This window comes from Dama dama, chromosome 21, assembly GCF_033118175.1.
Source record: "Dama dama isolate Ldn47 chromosome 21, ASM3311817v1, whole genome shotgun sequence".
NCBI lineage: Eukaryota > Metazoa > Chordata > Mammalia > Artiodactyla > Cervidae > Dama > Dama dama.
Window position 1 is genome coordinate 58,735,175 of NC_083701.1, and position 22,205 is coordinate 58,757,379.

Sequence of the window (22,205 nt, forward strand, 5' to 3'; positions counted from 1 at the left end):
TAAGAACTGATAATTATTTCCTAAAATACTAGAATTAAAAAGAAATATTAACTGTAACTTTAAAGATAAAACTTATATGTGAATTCTTTCTAACATCCAGTGAGAACTTACAGGCACTGTGCACTGAGGAGGATACTCAGATCTGTGTTGAATTAATGGTTTTACCTCAAGTTTATTCCACTTTTAGAAATCCTTAGGTGACTTCTGAAGTAACTATAATTTAAATGAAAACAAGTACAACCTTAAGAGGCAATATTTTGTCAATATTAGCCAAGAACAGACATTATTTGTAGAAAAAATTAATCTGAAAGAAGTGAATGTTACAAAGAGATAACACAACTAAAATTTTATATATATATGTATATATGATATTACATGGGGCCTGCAAGTGGCTCATGGGTAAAGAATCTGACTGCAATGCAGGAGATGCAGGAGGTGTGGGTTCTATCCCTGGGTTGGGAAGATTCCCGGAGAAGGAAATGGCAACCCACTGCAGTATTCTTGCCTGGAGAATCCCATGGACGGAGGAGCTTGGTGGGCTATAATCCATGGGGTCACAAAAGAGTTGGACATGACTTAGGACTAACCATGTATTTTCCTACCTCTTACAAAAGTCACTGAAATAATTTAACTTGTTCTTGATGACTGGGATAATAATTATAAATATCATTTATTATTCTACACTTCAGATAGTTTGGAATTTAGGGCTGAATAGGCACTAGCTTCACAGTGATGAAAACAGATTTGAAAATTTGTACTTTTTCTTTGATCCCTTATCTCTGGAGGAAGTGTTGATATATAAAATCAAAGATGAAAGCAACTTTATCACAGGATATTCATTGCTTTAAAAAACCATATTTTCACTAATGTCATCAAAGTGTTTTGGATTTTTAGTTCCATTCAAAATATCCTTCTCACACTACTTCAAAAACAACAGCTTCTAACATTTAATATTCTGAATGCTTACTCCATGTTGGCCATTGTGTTAAGCACCTCATGTATATTTTATCTCACTTCACATTCATATTGAACTTTAAGGTAGGAAATTATCCCCATGTTGCTGATAAAGAAACTTGATTATTTGGGAAGTAACTTGTTCATGCTGACAAGTTGATGAGTAGCTTTAATTTAAACCCAGGTTTACCTGGTTCTAGAGACCATTTGCTTCAGAACTGTATTCTATTGCAGGTCTGATGTAGCCACCAATAAAGCCTCAGAGGTTCTTTTAAAATCAGTTTATACCCATCACTTGACTTGATTGACTGGCTCAATTTCTAGCCATTAAAGAGTGGAAACACAAGTAAGTCTGAAAATTATGTTTCACTGAAGTTGCAAAAATGTAGAAGAACCAGTCAAACATTATTTTCCATTTATGCATTAACTTATTTATTTATTTATTGGTTTGGTCAGTCTTTTATTTTACATTTGACAGTAATTTCTCAGCTTCCATACTTCCACTATTTTTTCAGTAAGTAAAAGTTAGAGTGGACTTGCATTTTACCACTTACAGTTAAGACATAAGGAAAATAATAAAAAAATTGACCAAAAAAAATTCCAATTTCTCCCTACTAGGGACAAAGGAGTTTCTGGATCTGCAGGGGACAAAAGAATACAAAAGTTGGCTTTTTTTTTTTTTTTGGCTGTGACACACAGCTTGTGAGATCTTAGTTCCCTGACCAGGGATTGGAACTAGGCCACAGCAGTGAATGTGACAAATCCTAACCACTGGACCAGCAGGGAACTCCCTAGAAGTTGGTTTTTATTAGGAAAATAGTAGTTTTACAGCACTGAAATAATTTCACTAGTCTACTTCCTAATTTTAAGTACAGAAACACTAAGCTTTGCTTCTGAGGAAAAGAAATTTTTAATACAAAAAAGGCCAGCAAAGATAAGTCTATTACAATTTCACTTCTCACAAAGTTGGAAGAGACCCTCAAGATCAACAGCCATTCATTTATTCATCAAAATTTTGGAGCTGTGAATGCTTTCCCTCACAGATATGAAAGATTTTGCTTGCATTCTCCAGTGGTTAAATCTGTGACATTTTGGAACATCTAGGATTATAATTTTCTGACACTGGGATTAACATATATTTAAAAAAAGACAATAAATTCTTATTTGTTTTCAAACTGGAGACATTGGGTTTACTGTCATGGTGGAAGTTGGCCATAATCATATATTATTATAATCTCTTTATTCTCTAAGAATGTTCAGGAGATTTCCTGTGTTAATAGACGCATTATTTGCAATGCCACAGCATCCTTTGAAAGCTTTGACTGCTGACATTTTACTCAATTTACATAATTCTCTCTTAATTTGAATAATAAAAATGATCACAACAACTACTTATGTGCTATGCACTGTTTTATACATATCAACTAATTTAAACCTCTTAAAGGATCTATGATGTAAGTACTATTATCCCAATTAAAGAAGAGAAAACCGAGAAGTCATAAACCTTGAGGAAGATGAGGAATCACAGCTCAAAGGCAGTATAACCCTAGAGCTTGTGCTGCCTCTTTTGAAGAGATGAAGCTCACCTTCTTAAAATACACATCACTCAGTCAATTGACATTTAAAAGTATTTAGACTTTCTACTTGACCAGAAGTAGAGACACTTTGTTTTCAACTTAATCACTCAGAGGTGATTGGTCTTGTCTTGATTTATATATGTGCGTAACAGGTCCTTTATCCAGGAGAGTACAAACCAATTTTAAGGAATGCTTGAATTTCAGTCTTTGCTGCCAATTTTCCCCTCTGGGTGTCTGCTGCTGACCATCTTCCACTGCCTCTGCACTGTGGCTGCAGCTACTCACCACTAACTATCTTTAATTCAATCTCTTTTCCTGTCACTTTCATATTCAATGACAAAGCATTTATAGACATGACCAGTTAGTCAAAGTGTTCCTTCTTCTCCATGGGGCAAGCTGACAAATCACAGAATGCTGACTGTAATCTTTGTAATCTTTTCAGTTTCTTTTTCTGCAGCTTGGACAATCTGCTTCTCTTTTGGCAAGGCTTTTGGGGATAATTCCAGAAACTTGAAGATTCTTCAAGCAAGCCAAACAAGCCAAGCAGTAAATTTTGTTCTTGAATGATACTGTTCAGTGGAAACAGCATATGAAGTACACAATTTCCAGATGAATTAGAAGAGTAGTTCTTAAATTTTAGTTTTTGCCAGAACCACCTGAAAGAGCTTTTCAGGAATACAATCTGCAGCCTCGTGCTAGAGATTTTAATACACTATTTCTGGCAAGAGAACCAGAAACTCGCATTTTAAAGTTTCTCTGCTGACTCTAATGCAAGCGATCATACAAAAACCACAAAGAAACTCTGGTGTAGGCTAACAAAAAGTAATCTTATAAAATATCTTATTTAGGTAGTTTTGCCTTTTTAGATAGAATTTTAGACCAGGGTTAGATTAGATAGAATTTTATGGTTAAATTCCTAAGTCTATCAGCAAGCAGACTGGATTACTAGATTTCTCCAGCTCAAGTTACTCACATTTTTGGAGCCATCTAACTAAAGGACATCTGCCTTATCTTTAATCAGTTCTTCATATGCCTGGAGTCATGTTAGATGCCTCTTTGTGTTAAATTAGCATACACTTAAGAATCATTTTGGTTTGAAAAGCTTGTTTTTCTTTCATGTATGGATATGATTGTATATCATTAAATATTTTTACTCTGGTTGATTTTAAATTTTGAGAAAAATAAAATAGTGTTTTTGGTACAGCAGTTGGTATGATTGTACAAGCCTAATTTGGCTGATGGTGGTGGTTTAATCACTACGTCATGTCTGACTCTTTGCCACCCCATGGACTGTAGCCCACTAGGCACCTCTCTCCATGGGATTTCTCAGGCATGAATACTGGAGTGGTTTGCCATTTCCTTCCTCAGGGGATCTTCCTGACCCAGGGATCAAACCCTGGTCTCCTGTAGAGTAGGCGGTCTTCTACACTGCAGGCGAATTCTTCACTGACTGAGCCACTAAGGAAGCCCAATTTGGTTGATAATTACACACAAAGAGAAAAACCAACTTTGGAATTTTTTTTCATGTATTTATGTATAAACACTTTATTTGAAAATTAGCTATTTTACTTTATGTATTCTGTGTCTTATTAAATTTTTGACCTTACTATTTTCTTATTTTCCTGGAGTTAAAGTAATTTTAACCACAGAAAGCTTTTAATATTTTACCATTTATATCTTGAGCTTTGAAAATAATTTTAAGTTACTATGAAGAAATCTTAGACCTATGTATTAAAACTGGTTTAAAAAAAAGTTAACCATCATATGCATTTGTTTTTGTAATCTACCAGTGTTTTACACTTGGTCATATCCTATTCCTGTGTGAAATGTACTTAAGAAATAACAGAAAGATCTAGTTTGCATATCAAACATTTTTTTAATGAGCTACTATTATGTCTCAGTTTACTGTCCTCTTTCATTTATATAATAAGAAATTTAGTGTAAATAATACCCGTCATACTCTTCAATTCTAAAGCACTATTTTAAAACTAGAGTAAAGTTTTATTTCTAGAGGTTTTTATTTTTTAAATAGGAGAAATGCTGCCCAAGTAGAATGATCTGGGTGGCATTCCTCACTAACCTGTAGGACAGAGATGATTTTTTTGGACTCAGATTTTTCAAAATTATTGCTTATAATAATTAGAATAAAAACTTTTTAGACTTATTGAAACATCATAAGACCCCTTCATTTCCTATGATCCTACATTAAGTAAAATCAAGAAATTTTACTTGACCACAGGCACTTCCCTGGTGGTCCAGTGGTTAAGAATTGCCCACCAGTGCAGGGGACATGGGTTCGATTCCTGGTCTGAGAAGATCCCATGTGCCATGGGGCAACCAAGCCCGCACATCACAACTACTGAGCCCATGTGCTGCAACTACTGAGCCCATGCACCTAGAGCCCGTGCTCCACAAGAGAAGCCACTGCGGTAAGAAGCCCGCACACATCAACCAAGAGGAACCACTGCTCACCACAACTAGAGAAAGCCTCATGCAGCAACGAAGACCCAGCACAGACAAAAATACATAAATAAAAATAAATAAAATTTTTATGAAAGAGATACACAGTTGAATGAAGGTTAGCATTATAAAATAAACATTTTATAAAAGGTAATTAAATGTATTTTTTCAGATGGCAAAAATCTAGTCTCTCTTATATTCAAATACAATATTTTCTTTGCTTAAAAATGTCATTCTAATTCACTCTAATTTATTGAATGTTTTTGTGAGATAACATTATACAAAAATAATGTGACGACAATGCAAAGGCTTTAACAAATTGAAAATTAAGATATCAAAATATAGTGTCATTTGGTAAATAATATTTTCTTTTCTTTACTCAGCAGTACAAGAAACTTTCTTTAGATTCATGATTCTTGGCATCCTGAAAGGAAAAGAGTAATTTTTTGATCGTTAACTACACTATTCAGGAATTATATAGGGTAATAGGAAATTTACTGTCTGAGACCACAGGAAATTTAAATGTCTGCAGAGGAAATAGGTTAAAATAATCTGAAAGTGGTATACTTAAAGCCTTACTTTTATTACTATAGCTTTAAAAACTAAAGTTAAACATGAAGTTAATATTTATTTCAGTGACAATAACTGGATTGTTTCTTGTTTTCTCTTGACAGACACAGAAATATGCAAATCCACTCTCCAATTAGCTTCAAACTAATTTCATGCCTTACTTTTAATAATTCAAAAGTCTGAAAATCTTTTACTCTCCATCTATTAAAAAATACTAACCCTTTAAACATCCCAACTTTGCTTTCAACAGTCATAGTTACTAAATATGTGAATACTGAGGTCTCTCCTCCTTCCTTTCCCTTTGCTCCCTACACGGGGTGTAAGATCACCCTTCCAACACCACAGGCTTCAGGGAAGTGAACCCCGGAACCCCATGCGCTCCTGGTCAGAAACCCCAACCGCAGCAAACAGCCTCGCCCCCACTATCAAGATTAACCTCACTAACTCTGCTTATCACAATGCGCTTCACATTTGCTAAAAATAGAAGTGCTTTACTATGTTTAAGTAAAAATGAGTCCCAAACTAGTCTTTTATTAAACATGACAGAATATCAGTCTCAATCAAAATATCTGTCCATATATGCGTTGGCTTTTGCTGTTTAAGCAAAAGATACTAGAGTGCCACTTTAGCGAACTCTAAGTCACTGTAATTTTTCAGTCACCAATTGTTTCATTTTGAGAAAGACTGAAGCAATATGACAGGCAAGAATGGTTAAATTGCCCTTACTCAGCTTTAAACTGGGAGCACTTGATGCAGACATCAATCATGTGGAAACTGATTGCCAGAACAGACATGCTTTATTTGTATTATAACTTCTGTTTCAGAGAGAACACTGAGAAACCAAATTTAGAAGAAAATAAAAATGAATAACATACCATAATTTTGAACTTAAAAATAAATTTTTACAATTAACATTTAGATAATCTTACTCTAACGAATAAGTGAACAATGGGGCATTTAGAACTTACTTGAAAATTTTACTCTTCAAACTTATAGGTAAAGTGTATTTTGCCAAGAGGTTTAACTGCTATATACATATAGTGTATTATATATATGTAATTAGCATATTCTGTACAGAACTTCAATCCATTTCTATTGTGCTCTTGATATGATTCTAAGCAATCTGTAGTCATAATACAAATGTCCCAGTAGGAAATTAATTCAATAATGCAAGAATTCCCTTAAATTAAACATTTAGATATTTAAATGTGTATAGACATTAGACAGCCTGCATGGAGCCAGAGATTTGATAACACTATATAGAAATTTCAGAATTCAGCATAAAAGAGAAGACAAAATTTCCCCAAAACTTAAGTACAGGATTTTGTTGATTAAAGCAGACAATAATATTCCACATAACTGGGTAATAGAAAATGTAAATATTATTTTGCTCATAGTTACTCTCTGGAAGTTCTCAGAGATAGATTTTCTTTCAAAAGTGTATATTCCTAGAAAAAATTAAAGTTCCATTACCCTAAAACTGTAAACTTGTTTGAAGGTATTAGATTATATCCATGAAATACAGAAAACATGTCAATTTACACACTGTATGCTCACATATATCATTTGTATAATTTAAACATTAATATTACAGTGTGATGAATTTTGGATAAAGCTGAATAAACTTGTATAAATAAATAGCTGAGTTACTAGATCAAAAAAAAAAAAAGAAAGAAAGAAAGCAAAGCTGCAAACAGATTACCAAAGCATAGTTATTGATGTTACTCAGTTATTGAATTAACTGAGTTAATTCCAAGTTCTGCAATACTTTATTATACTTAGAGTGATTAAGAAAAGGTCTTTATCACTTAAAAAGTAAATCTGAAATGTATATTATGATCCCTGTTTGTACCTGTTAGACCAGGTAGACCAGGTTTATACCTGTTAGAAAGGTTAGTCTTTTTTTTTTAAAGAAATTTTATCTATCTATATAAATAATAATAAATATGCCATGCACATTTTGTTTTAGACACACATTTGATCAGAGTTAAAATAAAAATTTAAGCCATTTTCTTTCATGGTAAATTAAATGTGTGTGCTAAGTCACTTAGTCATGTCTGATTCTTTGAGACTCCATGGCCTGTAGCCCACCAGGCTCCTCTGTCCATGGATTTCTCCAGGCAAGAATACTGGAGTGGGATGCCATGCCCTCTTCCAGGGGATTCCTTCCAGGGATAGAACTAGAATCTCTGTCTCCTGCATTGCCAGGCAGGTTCTTTACCACTAGCGCCACCTGGGTAACCAGGTAAATTAAATAGTATCTCCTAAATTTCAAAAATTACTACAAGTGTCAAATTCAACCTATCTCACTGTATTCCACATGAACCTTAAAGCAATCAAGAATACTCATTTAATTCTGCATTTTAAAGAGCTGCTTTTATTAAAAATCATTTTTAGAATTTAACTCTTTTCAATTTCTAGCAATTGCAATAAAGCTTAATTTACTTTCCCCTTAATCTAGTCATTTATAAAATATACAAAATACAGTTTTTCACAATGGCAACATCATTTATTTATACTTATTTAGCATTCTATAATTAGCTCCACTCCTGCACACTTAAACTCTATTACAGAACTTCCTTTTGTATCTGTTACGGGCTTTATAGTATTATAGACAACAAGTCCACATAACATGCTATTATTCTGCTTATTAACTAGATGTCCATCGACAGATGAATAGATAGGAAAATTGCGGTACATACATACAATGGAATGTTACTCAGCTTTAAAAAAGAACGCATTAAAAAAAAACGCATTTGAGTCAGTTCTAATGAGGTGTATGAGCCTAGAGCCTATTATACAGAGTGAAGTAAGTCACAAAGAGAAAGACAAATATTGTATAAGAATGCATGTGTGTGGAATCGAGAAAGATGGTTCTCGTGAACCTATTTGCAGAGCAGCAATGGAGATGCAGACACAGAGAACAGACTCGTGGACATGGCGCGGGAGGGAGAGGTGGGATGAACCGAGAGAGTACCATGGAAACATGTGCACTATCCTATGTAAAACAGATAGCCAAGGGAATTTGCTATGTGACACGGGGAGCTCAACCCACTGCTCTGTGACAACCGAGAGGTGGGATAGGGTGGGGAGGAGAGGGGAGGGAGGTTCAAAATGGGGGGGACAAATGTATACCTATGGCTGACTCATGTTGATGTATGGCAGAAGCCAGCACAGTATTGTAAAGCAATTATCTTCCAACAAAAAATTAAAAATAAGATAAAAATTAATTAATTAGTTTTAAAAAAGAAACTGTGGGTTTTCTCCTGAGACTGTTTCCTTATCTTGGATAATGTTGAAAAGAGTCACTTGTCACTTCCTGCCTCAGTTCACTTATTCTAAATGTTTTACTATAGGGAATTATTATCAAACCACATATTAAAATTACTTTTTATACTTTTACTCTATATTGTAATCATTTATTTATTTCTCTATCTCTTTGAGGTTAGGAATCAGGTCTTGTTATTCAGTGTTTTAGCACAGAACCCAAGATAGAGATGCAGATGATACCACTCTAGGGCAGAAAATGAAGAGGAACTAAAGAGCCTCTTGATGAGGGTGAAAAACGAGAGTGAAAAAGCTGGCGTGATTCTCAACATGAAAAAAAATTAAGATCATGGCATCCAGTCCCTTCACTTCATGGAAAATAGAAGGGGGAAAAGTAGAAGCAGTGACAGATGTTCTTTTGTTGGTCTCCAAAATCACTGCAGATGGTGACTGCAGTCGCAAAATTAAAAAATGCTTACTCCTTGGAAGGAAAGCTATGGCAAACCTAGACAGCATATTAACAAGCAGAGACATCATTTTGCTGACAAACATCTGTATAGTTAAAGCTATGGTTTTTTCAGTAGTCATGTATGGATGTAAGAGTTGGACCATAAAGAAGGCTCAGTGCCAAAGAATTGATGCTTTTGAATTGTGGTGCTGGAGAAGATGCTTCAGTGTTTTGGACAGCAAGGAGATCAAACTCCAGTCAATCTTAAAGGAAATCAACACAGAATATTCATTGAAAGGACTGACGCTGAAGCTAAAGCTTCAATACTTTGGCCACTTGATGTGAAGACTCACTGGAAAAGACCCTGATGGTCTTTTCCTGATGGTGGGAAAGATTGAAGGCAAAAAGAGAAGGGGGCAGCAGAGGATGAGATGGTTAGATAGCATTACTGACTCAATGGATATGAATTCGAGCAAACTCTGGGAGATGATGAAGGACAGGGGAGCCTGGCATGTTGCAGTCTATGGGGTCACAAAGAGTCAGACACGACTTAGGAACTGAACAACAACTGGTGTATAGAAGGTGTTCAAAAATAGGTGCTGAATAAATGAAGACAATTTAAGGAATAAAATAATTTAAATTCCAAGACCACTAAAGGTCAAACTATGAAACATATCTCATAAAAATTTTCTAGAATCTCTACTATATTACTTTGTGAAATTTAATAAAATCTTTTTTATATTTCAGAAATTATTTTCTCTTGTACAAAGCATAAGAAGGATCTACCTTATTTTGAATTGTCATCTGGCAAAGTGTTATAGAAAAGTTGCTATGAAATATGCAGATCTAAAAGCTAAAAAAAGTGAGATTTTATAAACTTACTTTTCATCTCCTATCCTTTTCTTTTTCAACCCCTATTATATAACAACTTCTTGTCATGTGCCAGGAACAGTGTCAAAAGCTTTAAGGACATAATTCCATTGAATTTTGATGGCAACTCTGCAAGAATGTTATTATTACTACCCCTAATATATGGGTGAAGAAAGTGTTTTTTTCTTGCCCAAGTTCATATTGTTAGGAACTGGCAGAACTAGGACTCAATCCAGTTTCGTCTGAATAAAGAGCTAAGTTTTAACCATCATTCTATATTATCTCTCATGTATATTTTTGGAGGACTTTATTATTACTTATTGTAACACCAAAAATAAATTCTGGATGACGTTAAGTGACATTACGCTTACTGTGAGTTGGTGTAACATGGCACCAAGTTCTTATTCCCAACTTTGGAAAGCGGGCCATCTGAATCCCCAGTGCGCCTGACTGGAAGGCTAAGTCTCTGCACACGACAGGTGCACCATGGAATGTGCACTCATACTCCATGATAAACAGAAACAGCAAAATTAAGTTGGTTAACTTAATTTGAAAAAGTTGGCTTAAAGCTCAACATTCAGGAAACTAAGATCATGGAATCCAGTCCCATCACTTCATGGCAAATAGATGGGGAAACAGTGGAAACAGTGGCAGACTTTATTTTTCTGGGCTCCAAAATCACTGCGGATGGTGATTGCAGCCATGAAATTAAAAGACGCTTACTCCCTGGAAGGAAAGTTATGACCAACCTAGACAGCATGTTAAAAAGCAGAGACATTACTTTGCTGACAAAGGTCCATCTAGTCAAAGTTATGGTTTTTCCAGTAGTCATGTATGGATGTGAGAGTTGGACTATAAAGAAAGCTGAGCGCAGAAGAATTGATGCTTTTCAACTGTGGTGTTGGAGAAGACTCTTGAGAGTCCTTGGACTGCAAGGAGATCCAACCAGTCCATCCTAAAGGAAGTCAGTCCTTAATATTCATTGGAAGGACTGATTCTGAAGCTGAAACTCCAATACTTCGGCCACCTGATGGGAAGAACTGACTCATTTGAAAAGACCCTGATGCTGGGAAAGATTGAAGGTGGGAGGAGAAAGGGATTACAGAGGATGAGACGGTTGGATGCTATCACTGACTCTATGGGCATGAGTTTGAGTAAGCTCCGGGAGCTGGTGAGCCTGAAGTGCTGCAGTCCATGGGGTTGCAAAGAGTCGGATATGACTGAGCAACTGACCTGAACCATATATATAAAATAATGATTCTCATTCATCATATATCAAATCAGTAAACCAAACCACTAACTAAATCTTTTCACACTAGAATACATGTGTGTCATAAAACAAATTCCTCCAAAGTAAAAAACTCCACTGATTTCTGAAAGAAGTAAGTTTCTTTCCACTGAGGAAAAAAAGTGACTTCTTTGTCATTTTTGTCAAAGAAAGAGATGAGCATGTCGGATACTGAACATTCCTGAAGCACTGTGATAGCAGCTCTTCACACCTCAAAACTGTCACTGCTTTATTACGATCTCACTTATTCATGCATTCATCCTCAAATTTTATTGAGTGCCTACAATGTGTGAGGGATTGTAGATTTTGAGAAGTAAGACAGCAAAAAGATAAAAATAATAAATACATATCCTTAAAGGGCTACCTAATGGTCAACAATGGTAGATTAAGTGGATACATAATTAACTATATCACAGGGCAGGAAAATGAGCACCCAAGAGAAGCTGTTACTGTAACAGAATATTAGATAAATCATGAAGGGAGAGGAGAGATGGTGTCTCTTGGGTGAATCTGTACTTGACTTGGGTGTTAAAGGATGAGCACTTTACTCAGAAAAAGGATGAGTACTTTACTCAGAAAAAGAAAGAAAGAAACTGTGCTTCAGACATCAGAAGCAATGTGAGCATACACACAAAGGAATTAAAGCAAGAGCCTGTAAAGAGAAGGTAAAAGTAAGAATGAAAAGCTGAAGTCAAGATAACACTAAACATTAAAGATTCAAATTTTGTCATTAAGGTTCTAAAGTCTCAGGCCAGGTGTTTGTGGATTTTCTTTTTTTGAATTTTGCTTCCTTAAGATTAGATTCATCGTTTCTATATGGAGAATCAGAATCTGAAATGAGGTCTTACTATACAGTTCCACCCCATACTGATAAACTGGCATGTAACAGTAACACTCAACATGGGGATCCTTCGACTTCAAACTTGATCTTAATTTTGTTATTTCTATAAAAATCAAACTTCTATATGTTAAAACTGTTCATCCTGAGGTATATCTGTGGTTCTATTAGGAGTCATTGGTTAGAATGTTGCATTTAGTTTAGAATAACAGTTGTGGATTAATTGTCCTTTTGGCTTGTAAAAATAAATATTGAATATGACAGAAACTACTGCAGCAGTCTTTTCTAATGCTCTTATTTTGTATGGTAGAAATCATTTCAATTTAATTATTTCTCTACTTTCACACTAAATTTATTTTACTCTCTAACATACAGCCTGTGGGGATAATATTTTAGAAATAAAGTTACAAATGTTAGAAATAAAAATGAGTTGAGTCCATTATAGCAGACAAGTCTGTATAAACATTATTTACCTATAATCAATATTGTGATGCCAGAAAATGAAAGTTTAATATGTAAATGAATGCCAATGTATATTTTAAATGTATAGAACCCTAAATTGCTATTCTAACCAGAACGAAATTAATTTATCAGTAAAGATGAATCTGGGTAAGTATCTCTGAATAAGATTTCCCATGTGATAATAGGATAGAGAAACCAGTTACCACAGAAATACACATAACAGAAATTGCTAAAAATGATTATATACTACAAAGTCAATTAAATTGTGTACCTCTTAAAATTTATGTAAGATGTAGAACTGCCATATGACCCAGCAATCCCACTTCTGGGCATACACACTGAGGAAACCAGATCTGAAAGAGACACGTGCACCCCAATGTTCATCGCAGCACTGTTTATAATAGCCAGGACATGGAAGCAACCTAGATGACCATCAGCAGATGAATGGATAAGGAAGCTGTGGTACATATACACCATGGAATATTACTCAGCCATTAAAAAGAATTCATTTGAACCAGTCCTAATGAGATGGATGAAGCTGGAGCCCCTTATACAGAGTGAAGTAAGCCAGAAAGATAAAGAACATTACAGCATACTGACACATATATATGGAATTTAGAAAGATGGTAACGATAACCCTATATGCAGAACAGAAAAAGAGACACAGAAATACAGAACAGACTTTTGAACTCTGTGGGAGAATGTGAGGGTGGGATATTTCAAAAGAACAGCATGTATACTATCTATGGTGAAACAGATCACCAGCCCAGGTGGGATGCACGAGACAAGTGCTCGGGCCTGGTGCACTGGGAAGACCCAGGGGAATCGGGTGGAGAGGGAGGTGGGAGGGGGGATCGGGATGGGGAATACGTGTAAATCCATGGCTGATTCATATCAATGTATGACAAAACCCACTGGAAAAAAAAATAATAATAATAATAAAAAAAAAAAGATGTAGGAGTAAATTTTAATTAACACAGATCTCCAATTTCATATCAAAGTACTGAGAGGCGGTATTGAGTAGAACTCTTATGAGTTAGCTGTGAAGACCACTCTGAAAATATGGTGACACCAGCAACAAAGCAAAAGCCAGGTGGTACTGTTACAAAGCTGTGCCCTTACCACTTGTTCCCGACCCTCTCCATTACCATCTTAACCGAAACCTGCTGCTTTCTTGAGAACTCTGCTTCCACTGAAATCTTCTCTAGTGAAAAATACTTACCCTTCTTCATAGGTTACCATATTTCTATCTACTAGCTACTTAAAAAATATATTTCTCTTCTACTTTAAAGTTAAACTTTCTTTATTAAGCTTTCTTTTCTCTGACTTCTGGCCATGCTGACATATACCAACCGTTTTTTCCCTTTCCTACTGTCATCTGATGACCTCGTGGTCACTGACTCATTCACTGACGTTTTTGAGCTGGCTTAGTTTTCTTTTCAATTCCCAAATTCTCATAACCATATCAAATATAAGTATTCATTAAGAAGACCTATCAAATTGCTTTGTAATTCCAAAACTCACATATCTCCTTACCTTCACTTTTATTCTTTTCACCCACTCTCCTACTTTCTCCAAAGGCTTATGTCTTAGAGTTTGTCAACGAGTGAAAATAGCTCTACCACCAAGATCATAAGTTGCAACAACACTCACTCAAATGCTTTTGTCTTAGAATTTGTTAACTAGTGAAAATAGCTCCACCACAAGATCTTAAGTTTCAACAACATGCTCTACCTGCCCAACACCCTAAATTTCCTTTTTGACTACAAGACCTAGCTTTCTAATTCTTGAATTTTCTCTACATTTTCCTAGTCTCTAAGTTCCCATATGGACTTTTCCTCCCCCTTGTCTAACACTGACATTTACACAAGCACCCTCAGTTGCTTTCAACCACTATTTTCCCAGCAACTCCATCCATCAAAACTCCCACTCCTCCACAAATGCTACAGTCTGAATTGTGTTTCCACACTTGGATGGGCTCAGTGCTGCTAGAAGAGATCACACTACTCTCCCACGCTGGTGTGTCTTGAAATTGCTGGTCTCCAACCCTCTAGATCTGCAGAACTATTCATCAACTTTTAAATTTGTCTTTGGTAAGCTACTTTCTCTTATTTTCTTCAGTGATTATTCCAAATCTTCAAATTAAATCTCAAATTCAACTTCTAAACCCTTACACTCTCGCTTGTGTGTTTGAGAATATTAGGGCCAACAGGCAGTGACAACCAATTTCCCAACTCCCTGTCTAATAACTGATCTATTTTCTTATCTGTCATTTTTTCTGGTTTGAGCCAACCCAGAGTCCACCTATGCTTCTGAACCAAACCCTTCCTCCATCTCCAGGTTCTTACTCTAGTACCAGTGCCTTCCCATCTTCAAATGCCCTTTCTCTTCAGACCACATTCATGTTCAAATCTCAGATTTATCCCTTTTGGTGACCCAAAACAGAGACTGGGAAGTCACAGCATGCTCAGATTCCCACACATGGAAATTTTCCTAAATTTTTATGAGAATAGCTTATTTACTTATTAACTGAGGAATCTATCTATGTATCTATCTAGAGATAGATACAGAGACAGAGAGAGACAGACACAGAGAGGAGAGAATTATTTCAGAGTTTTAGGCTAACAACTAAATTTATGTGAAAAGGAAAAATTTGAGGCTGCAAAAAAAAAAATAAAGGAAAAATAAAATTATCAACTTTTCTTGAGAATAAACCTGTATGTCATTCATCTTCAGCATGCTGGTGATATTAAAAATGTATACAAGAATTCAAAAAAGAGAGAGATGAAGATTTTATTGAAAAGTAGTTTTTAAGGAGTATTGGAGTAGAAAACAAGACATGCTTGACAAACTTAACCCTAAACAAAGTATCACCTGCATTTTATTACCACTATACTCATAATATTTACTGAAGAAGAAACACAGATCTCTTTTTTTTTTTTTTTTTCAGAAACCTTCTGACCATTTTTAAAGTATATTCACATACCATAAAATTCATACTTTAAAGGTCTACAATTCACAAATAAACAACTTCAAAGAATCTGACTACTCATTTTTTATGCTATTAGCATAACGAGCTCAGATTTAAAGGCTATTATTTTTAAAATATAAGATTTTCCTATTAAACTAATCTACTAAACTAACCTCCATAAGAGATAGTAGTGTAGATCATGGAAGTAGATATAGAGTTAGGGAGAAATGAAGTACTTCACAGATAATTCAGTTTTAGGATCAATAAGACACGGTGACTGGAGGGAGGGAATTGTGCTCAGGGGAAGGACTAGTAAAGGCTGATGCTCAGGTTTCTGGTTGGGGCAGGCGTGAGGATGCTGCTGCCACATCCCGAGAGAGTACAAAATGGCGAGTGGGTTACTAAATGTGGTCGCCTGTTCTGTGAGAGGTATGATGAATTCAATTATACATGCTGACTTTGGTACATCCCCAGGACAGATAAGAAGATGGCCAGAAGAGGACTGAACAGATCTGACAGATGAATAAGAAAGAGACCTGGGTTGGAAATACAGATTTGGAAGCCATCAAGACATAGATGCTACCGAAAGTCATGGAATAGAAAGCCCCATCAAGATAGAACACGCAAAGGAAAGACGGCCTAGTATGGGAGTCTGGAAATTATCAAGGGGCAAAGAGAATGCTCCCAAAGAAGACAAAAGTGATCAGAAAGACGGATAGAAACCTAAAGGAGTGTACAATCACAAGAGTGCAGAGGAAAAAACATTTCAAGAAGAGAATGTAATGGGGTTGAATTGTAAAGGTTGAAAGGTTAGATGCAATATTAAAGCTGTTATGATTTAGCAGCATATACAATTTGAGAGTTTTTTAGAACAAAGTTATATAACACAATTGTAATAAAACAGGTATAAAGAAGCAGAGTCTCAAAAAAAAGGAAAAGTAAAAATGTCAGTTATTATAGGTAATGATTTTAGTACAATGTAGTTCAAGAAACTGATTAGAATGATCATGTCTTTGGCCATGAACTTGAACCTCCTGATAGACTAGAAAAGAAAACATACAGTGGGCTACATTCTTTTTCAGTGAAACAGATACATCTATTCTTAAAGACAGCTACTCAAAATTTTAAAATAAAGTTTTACACAGACTATTCTAAAATGGATGAGTGGCACAGGAGACAACGCCCTCAGAAATGCTTTTAGAGCTAATGTGCAATTGTACGTGGCTGTTTCTTTTAAATAACATTCCATGAGCATTTCTATTTAATATTGCAGTGATGGTTTCAGCCAGGTCAATTTGACAAGACAAAGAAACAAAAGGCATTCAGATCAGAAAGGAAGAAGTAAAATTATCTTTAGTCATAGATGACATGACCTCATATAGAACATCCTAAGGTATTAACTAAAGACTTTTACAGCTAATAAATGAATATAGCATGGTTGTAGGTTTCAAGATCAAGTTATAAAAATAAACTGCATTTCTATATACTAGCAATGATTAGGCACAAAATGAATTTAATAATAATTCCACTTCAAAAATAAAATATTTGGAATAAATTTAACAAAAGTAGTACAAGGTATGTATCCTGAAAACTATGAAACATCACTGAAAGAAAGTAACATAAAGGGAACATCTTTGTGCTCATGGATTAGAAGACAACATTTTCTAAAATGGCAATAATCCCCAAATTGCTCTAATTAAACAATCCCAGTCAAAATCCTAGCTGCTTTTTTCCCCTTCGAAACTGACAAGCCGATCTCAGCATTCATGAGGATATATAAGCAACCCAAAAGAGAGGAAGGATAACATCATAATCACGTGGTGGGCAGGTGTTTGTTTTTAAAATGCAAATTCCTGGGCCTTTACAGGATCAAAATTCTAAAAGTCATAATCAAGCATTTTTGGGGTGTTTTTTTAAAGTTCCCTTTTCACGCACAATCATAAAACAGAATAGATGTTGCCTGGGTGTGTAAGATTTTCAGTGGTATTAACGAGAAGATAGCTTCAGTGAGAAGGGGAAACACAAGCCATCAATAATTTATCGACTGAACAGCATAATCCATCAGTACGCCCTCTGGGAGATTAGCACTGAGACATACTTCCAGAAAACAACAAAAATTCAACCTGATCAATGAAGTATTACAAAAGTAACCTAAATTTTGGAATCATCTGCTAGGTGAGAGAAACATATATTGAGCTGTTTGTTCTACTGGTGGTTAGAGAGACCCAATTATTTCTTGAATTCATGACAAAGACAAATCATTGGTATAACAGAAGATGCTTACTTTTCCTTTGCTGTGTAATGTACTCATCTAAACAATGAGAAGGAGTGTGAATAATTCATTCATTTATTTGACAAGTGAAAAAAGCCAGGCAAAGTGGCTAGGGACAGGTAACAGAATCAGAATGAGAAAACAGGTATTTTAGATTCCTAATCCATAATTATTTTCATAAGACATACTGTTTCCCCTTTAAAGGTCAATAACACATGAGTATGTATGTGTTAACATCAAGTTATATCACATAGTCAGGAAAATGTGTTACCACATTTTAACTCTGATCTGGAACTCTGATCTATAAGTTAGCAAGAGTAAATATTTCATTAACAATTATTCTGCTTGCCCTTTTAAAGACTATAAAAATTTTTTTTGCTAGATAATTTAGATGGCTTAAGACTCCTAAAAACAGTTATTCATGAATATTTTGAACTGATGCCATCTTTTTCCTTTGAAAACTTTTCCTACCTCAAGAATATTTTCTTCAGAAAGAGAAAATATACATACCACTTTTACACATGCCTGAGAACTCATTTTTTTTTTAATTTTTGAAACTTTTAATTCATATTTTGGTCTTACAAATGATCATTTAAATTGACTCTTCTATAAGCATGTAAAGCATAAAAATTTGCTAAATATCAGATAAATACAAATTCTCAAGGTTTACTGTGTAGTCTTCATTAACATGAATCTTTGCGTGAATGTTTCACTTTTACCTAAGACCTTGAATCCGTTTTACAATAATGAAGCCATAAAGTTTTTACACAACTATAAACTATAACATTTCTATTAAAAGAAAGCTGAGTAATACAAAAATATGAGAAGATCTGAGGAGCAGGCAATCTGTTGAGGTTCAGGATATCTTATTTGGCTATCTACACAAATTTGTAGATAAACGAGTTTCTTGAATTATTTTTCCTTTGGTCTTATATGCCCAGAACAGAATCTGGAGGAATGGATGAGTAATTTGATCACAAAGCTATCGGTGTTGTTAGTTTTGACAATACTATACTTTTCAATATTTATTTTTCTATCTTCCACTGCAGATTTACTTAAGATCTACTTCTTATGCCAAATTCTTTCATCAAATATCCTTGTGAATTTATTTGTTTCTTGATGAAAATTTTTTGGATATGGAGCTATCCTTAAGCATCCATCCACGCAAGGCTAAGAAATTGCTTGACCTTCAGACTTAGAAATTTAGAACTGCTTGATTTCACTTTTATCCCCAGTTCAAAGTACACTGCCTGAGAAATTTTCTAAATTAGCACTGGTTCACTGAATGATTTTTCATTACCTCTGGAAACTTTTTTCTGGGATAGCCTACCACATATATATATGGTATATAATCAATAGGTGTAAATAGCTATAACATTTAAAGCATATCCAGGTACACAGACTGAGAAAAATATTTTAAATGGTAAATCAGATTTTCTAGAAATGATTGCTAGACAATCATTAATGATAGATGGATATTTAACCAGACCAATATACCTGTGTGGAAATACAAATAGCTAAATACGAATGTATTATCTACTAAGCTACTTTGAAAACTATTATATTCAAATATTTAATGTATTTTTTAAAAAATTTACTCTTTGCTATTCATTTTCTACTTGTACATTCAAAAGACCTACTTTACTACAGTTACTATAACACAAACAATATAATTTTGTATCACAACAATGAGATCCTATCACTATAATGAAAATAGCAACTATAATGGATTTGGTTCATTGCAGTTATTGTGCTAATTTTAAATATACCAGCATTGCTATAGATATTAAACTCTGAAGTCAGAAATTTTTCTTTTACGAAACTTGGATTACAAGTAAATATCAATGGTGTACTATAGAATAAGAGTACTTCCAATAATGTGGTACAAGCATATTAAGTTGTTTTTGTCATTTAAATAATCCATGATTATATACATCAACTACCAAAACAAAATGCTACTAACAGTACTCAGACATATTTTCTCTTGGAATAAAGATTTCTCATTTTATTCTGAGATGTGAAAGCTAATTCAGGATCTTACGCTACAAAAATTAATTAGTGACACCAACATTTTCTCACAAATAATTGCAGTTGATACTTTTTGCCATCTTATGGAATATATGTTCCCTAAAGACATCAGCCTGGCCCTGTGTAGTTTCCAGTTCTGCAAGCATTACATAGTTATATTAAGCAGAGCACAGTGCTTTAAAAGACTCATTGCTAGGAATATACCATCCTTTTCTTTCCTGTATAAAATAATGTGCTTTTATCAAGAAGAAATTAATATTAAAAATCAAGAACTTAAAATTATAACCTCCAAACTTCTCCCCACCAAGCCAGATATGCTAACATAGACTTTGGCAACAGGCACACACCAAGGGTCTCATATGTTCTCCTTCACACAATTTAAAGAAAGGAAAACACAATAGAGGCCCTCATTTTGCTCTGCTTTTTAAAGAAAGGAAGCTCTGTGTCTCTTTCTAAGGAAATTTTGGAAAACTATTCTCTGTGAATTAATGATGAAATGACCCTATGCCAAATAAGTCAGAAAAATAGTCTTCATTAATAAAGCAATGTAAACAAAGAAAATAGACTTGAAATTACTAGTTTAGATTGGAATCACAAAATATGCCTAACTTAAAATTAACTTTTAGGTTTTGTGTCTGTTACATAGAAACCTTCATAGACCACAGATAGTTAAATATAGCAAACTGAGACAAAAAGTGAAGTGTCATAGAATTAGACCACTGAATTGTATACCAAGGGGGTAAACATTTATTATGATTATCTTCTCATTAATTTTGAGTGAAGCATTAATTGAGATTGAATTTATATATAATAAAGCAAAATGTGGCTTGTAATTGGGTGTGCTTATTATGCCAACTTCATAAGAATACAAAATCAGATTCTGAATCGGCTACTAGAAAACCAAATTCCTCCAAACCGTACATGCTTTGCAACTCTTAGTCTCAGAGAAATGCAGCTAGAGAATCTCATCTCCTCAGGCAGAAAGATGAGGTCTACTGTGTACTTATGCTGATGCGACTGTGAAAATGGATTCATCCTTACTAACGCATTATTACATCATGAAAATGAAAACATACTTGGCTTTATGCCTTGCTGTTATGTTTTTTCCATTTTCCCCCTGTTCAAAGTTCCTTCTCTGGCAGTTTTCTAGCCGAATGAATTTCTAACCCAACATGTTTGCCTTCTAACAAGCCCTGAGGCCCGCTATCCTTTCTTTTGAAAGGATCAAAGAACACTGTTCTTCACAATCTTCCTCAGGAATTAAAACTGCACTAGAACCCACCAGAAAACTATAAGACAAAGGGCTTGCTTTTCTCTTTATTCGAGGACAGAATAAAGCTTACTTTTTGCTACCTATTTTGCCACTCATTTTAAAAGTTCATTTCTAGTGTATAATATTTCTTGTAGAGCAGGCTACACTTTCCCAGCCCCTTCAGAACCTCATTTTAAAGATTTTTGACTCTACAAATTGGGAAGATATAATTCACGCTAAAAAAAAAAAAAAAAAAAAAAATGGAAAGGGAAATTTACTTTAGATTTACCTAGTCAAAAAGAATTTAAAAACCCAATTAAATCATACTCAAAGCTAGTGTATACAAATTGAAGACTGGTTAATAAATCAATCTGTTGGATAGTAACTTGTCAACACATTAATTAGTTGTATTAGAAGCTAAATAGATAAAATGCAAGAAAATAAACCAAATGCAAATGGCAAAATAGGAGTAGGAGAAAGGCTATAGCTAATGGGAAATGTCTACAAAAATAAGCAAATTTTACCTGTCATCATCTTGTGAGAACTGCTTTTGCAAATCCTCTTTATTCCACTGTTCTTTTTCTTTCCCTGGCTCAGGTGTATCTGGTATTCTTTCCTCCTCTCCTGATTCTCTGTTTTCCTCCTTATTACACATGTTTGTACTGTCTTTCCCTTTCTCTTTCTCCTTAGTTCTTTCCTCCTTCACCTCTTCCTCCGCATGAACTATCTCTTCATGCTCATCCCCTTGTTTCCCTCCCTCTTCTAGTCCCTTCGGCCTTTTGAAAGCAACACAAATTGAAGGCATGCAAACAAACACAGAAAAGAAAGAAAATGTTAAGAAAAAAAATACATACTAAATTAAATAGAAAAGTAATGAAAATTACTAAAACATAGATAAAAATTACATCTTTTAAACATTGAAAACTTTTTCTCCAGTGTATAACAGAG

At 34.6% G+C, this 22,205-nt stretch overlaps 1 protein-coding gene across 6 annotated transcripts in view; it reads right to left on the reverse strand.

Annotated features, from left to right (window-relative positions):
- The window catches only part of RIMS2 (regulating synaptic membrane exocytosis 2), a 599,507-nt gene that overhangs the window by 115,002 nt on the left and 462,300 nt on the right, over positions 1-22,205 (reverse strand). The window lies entirely within an intron of this gene.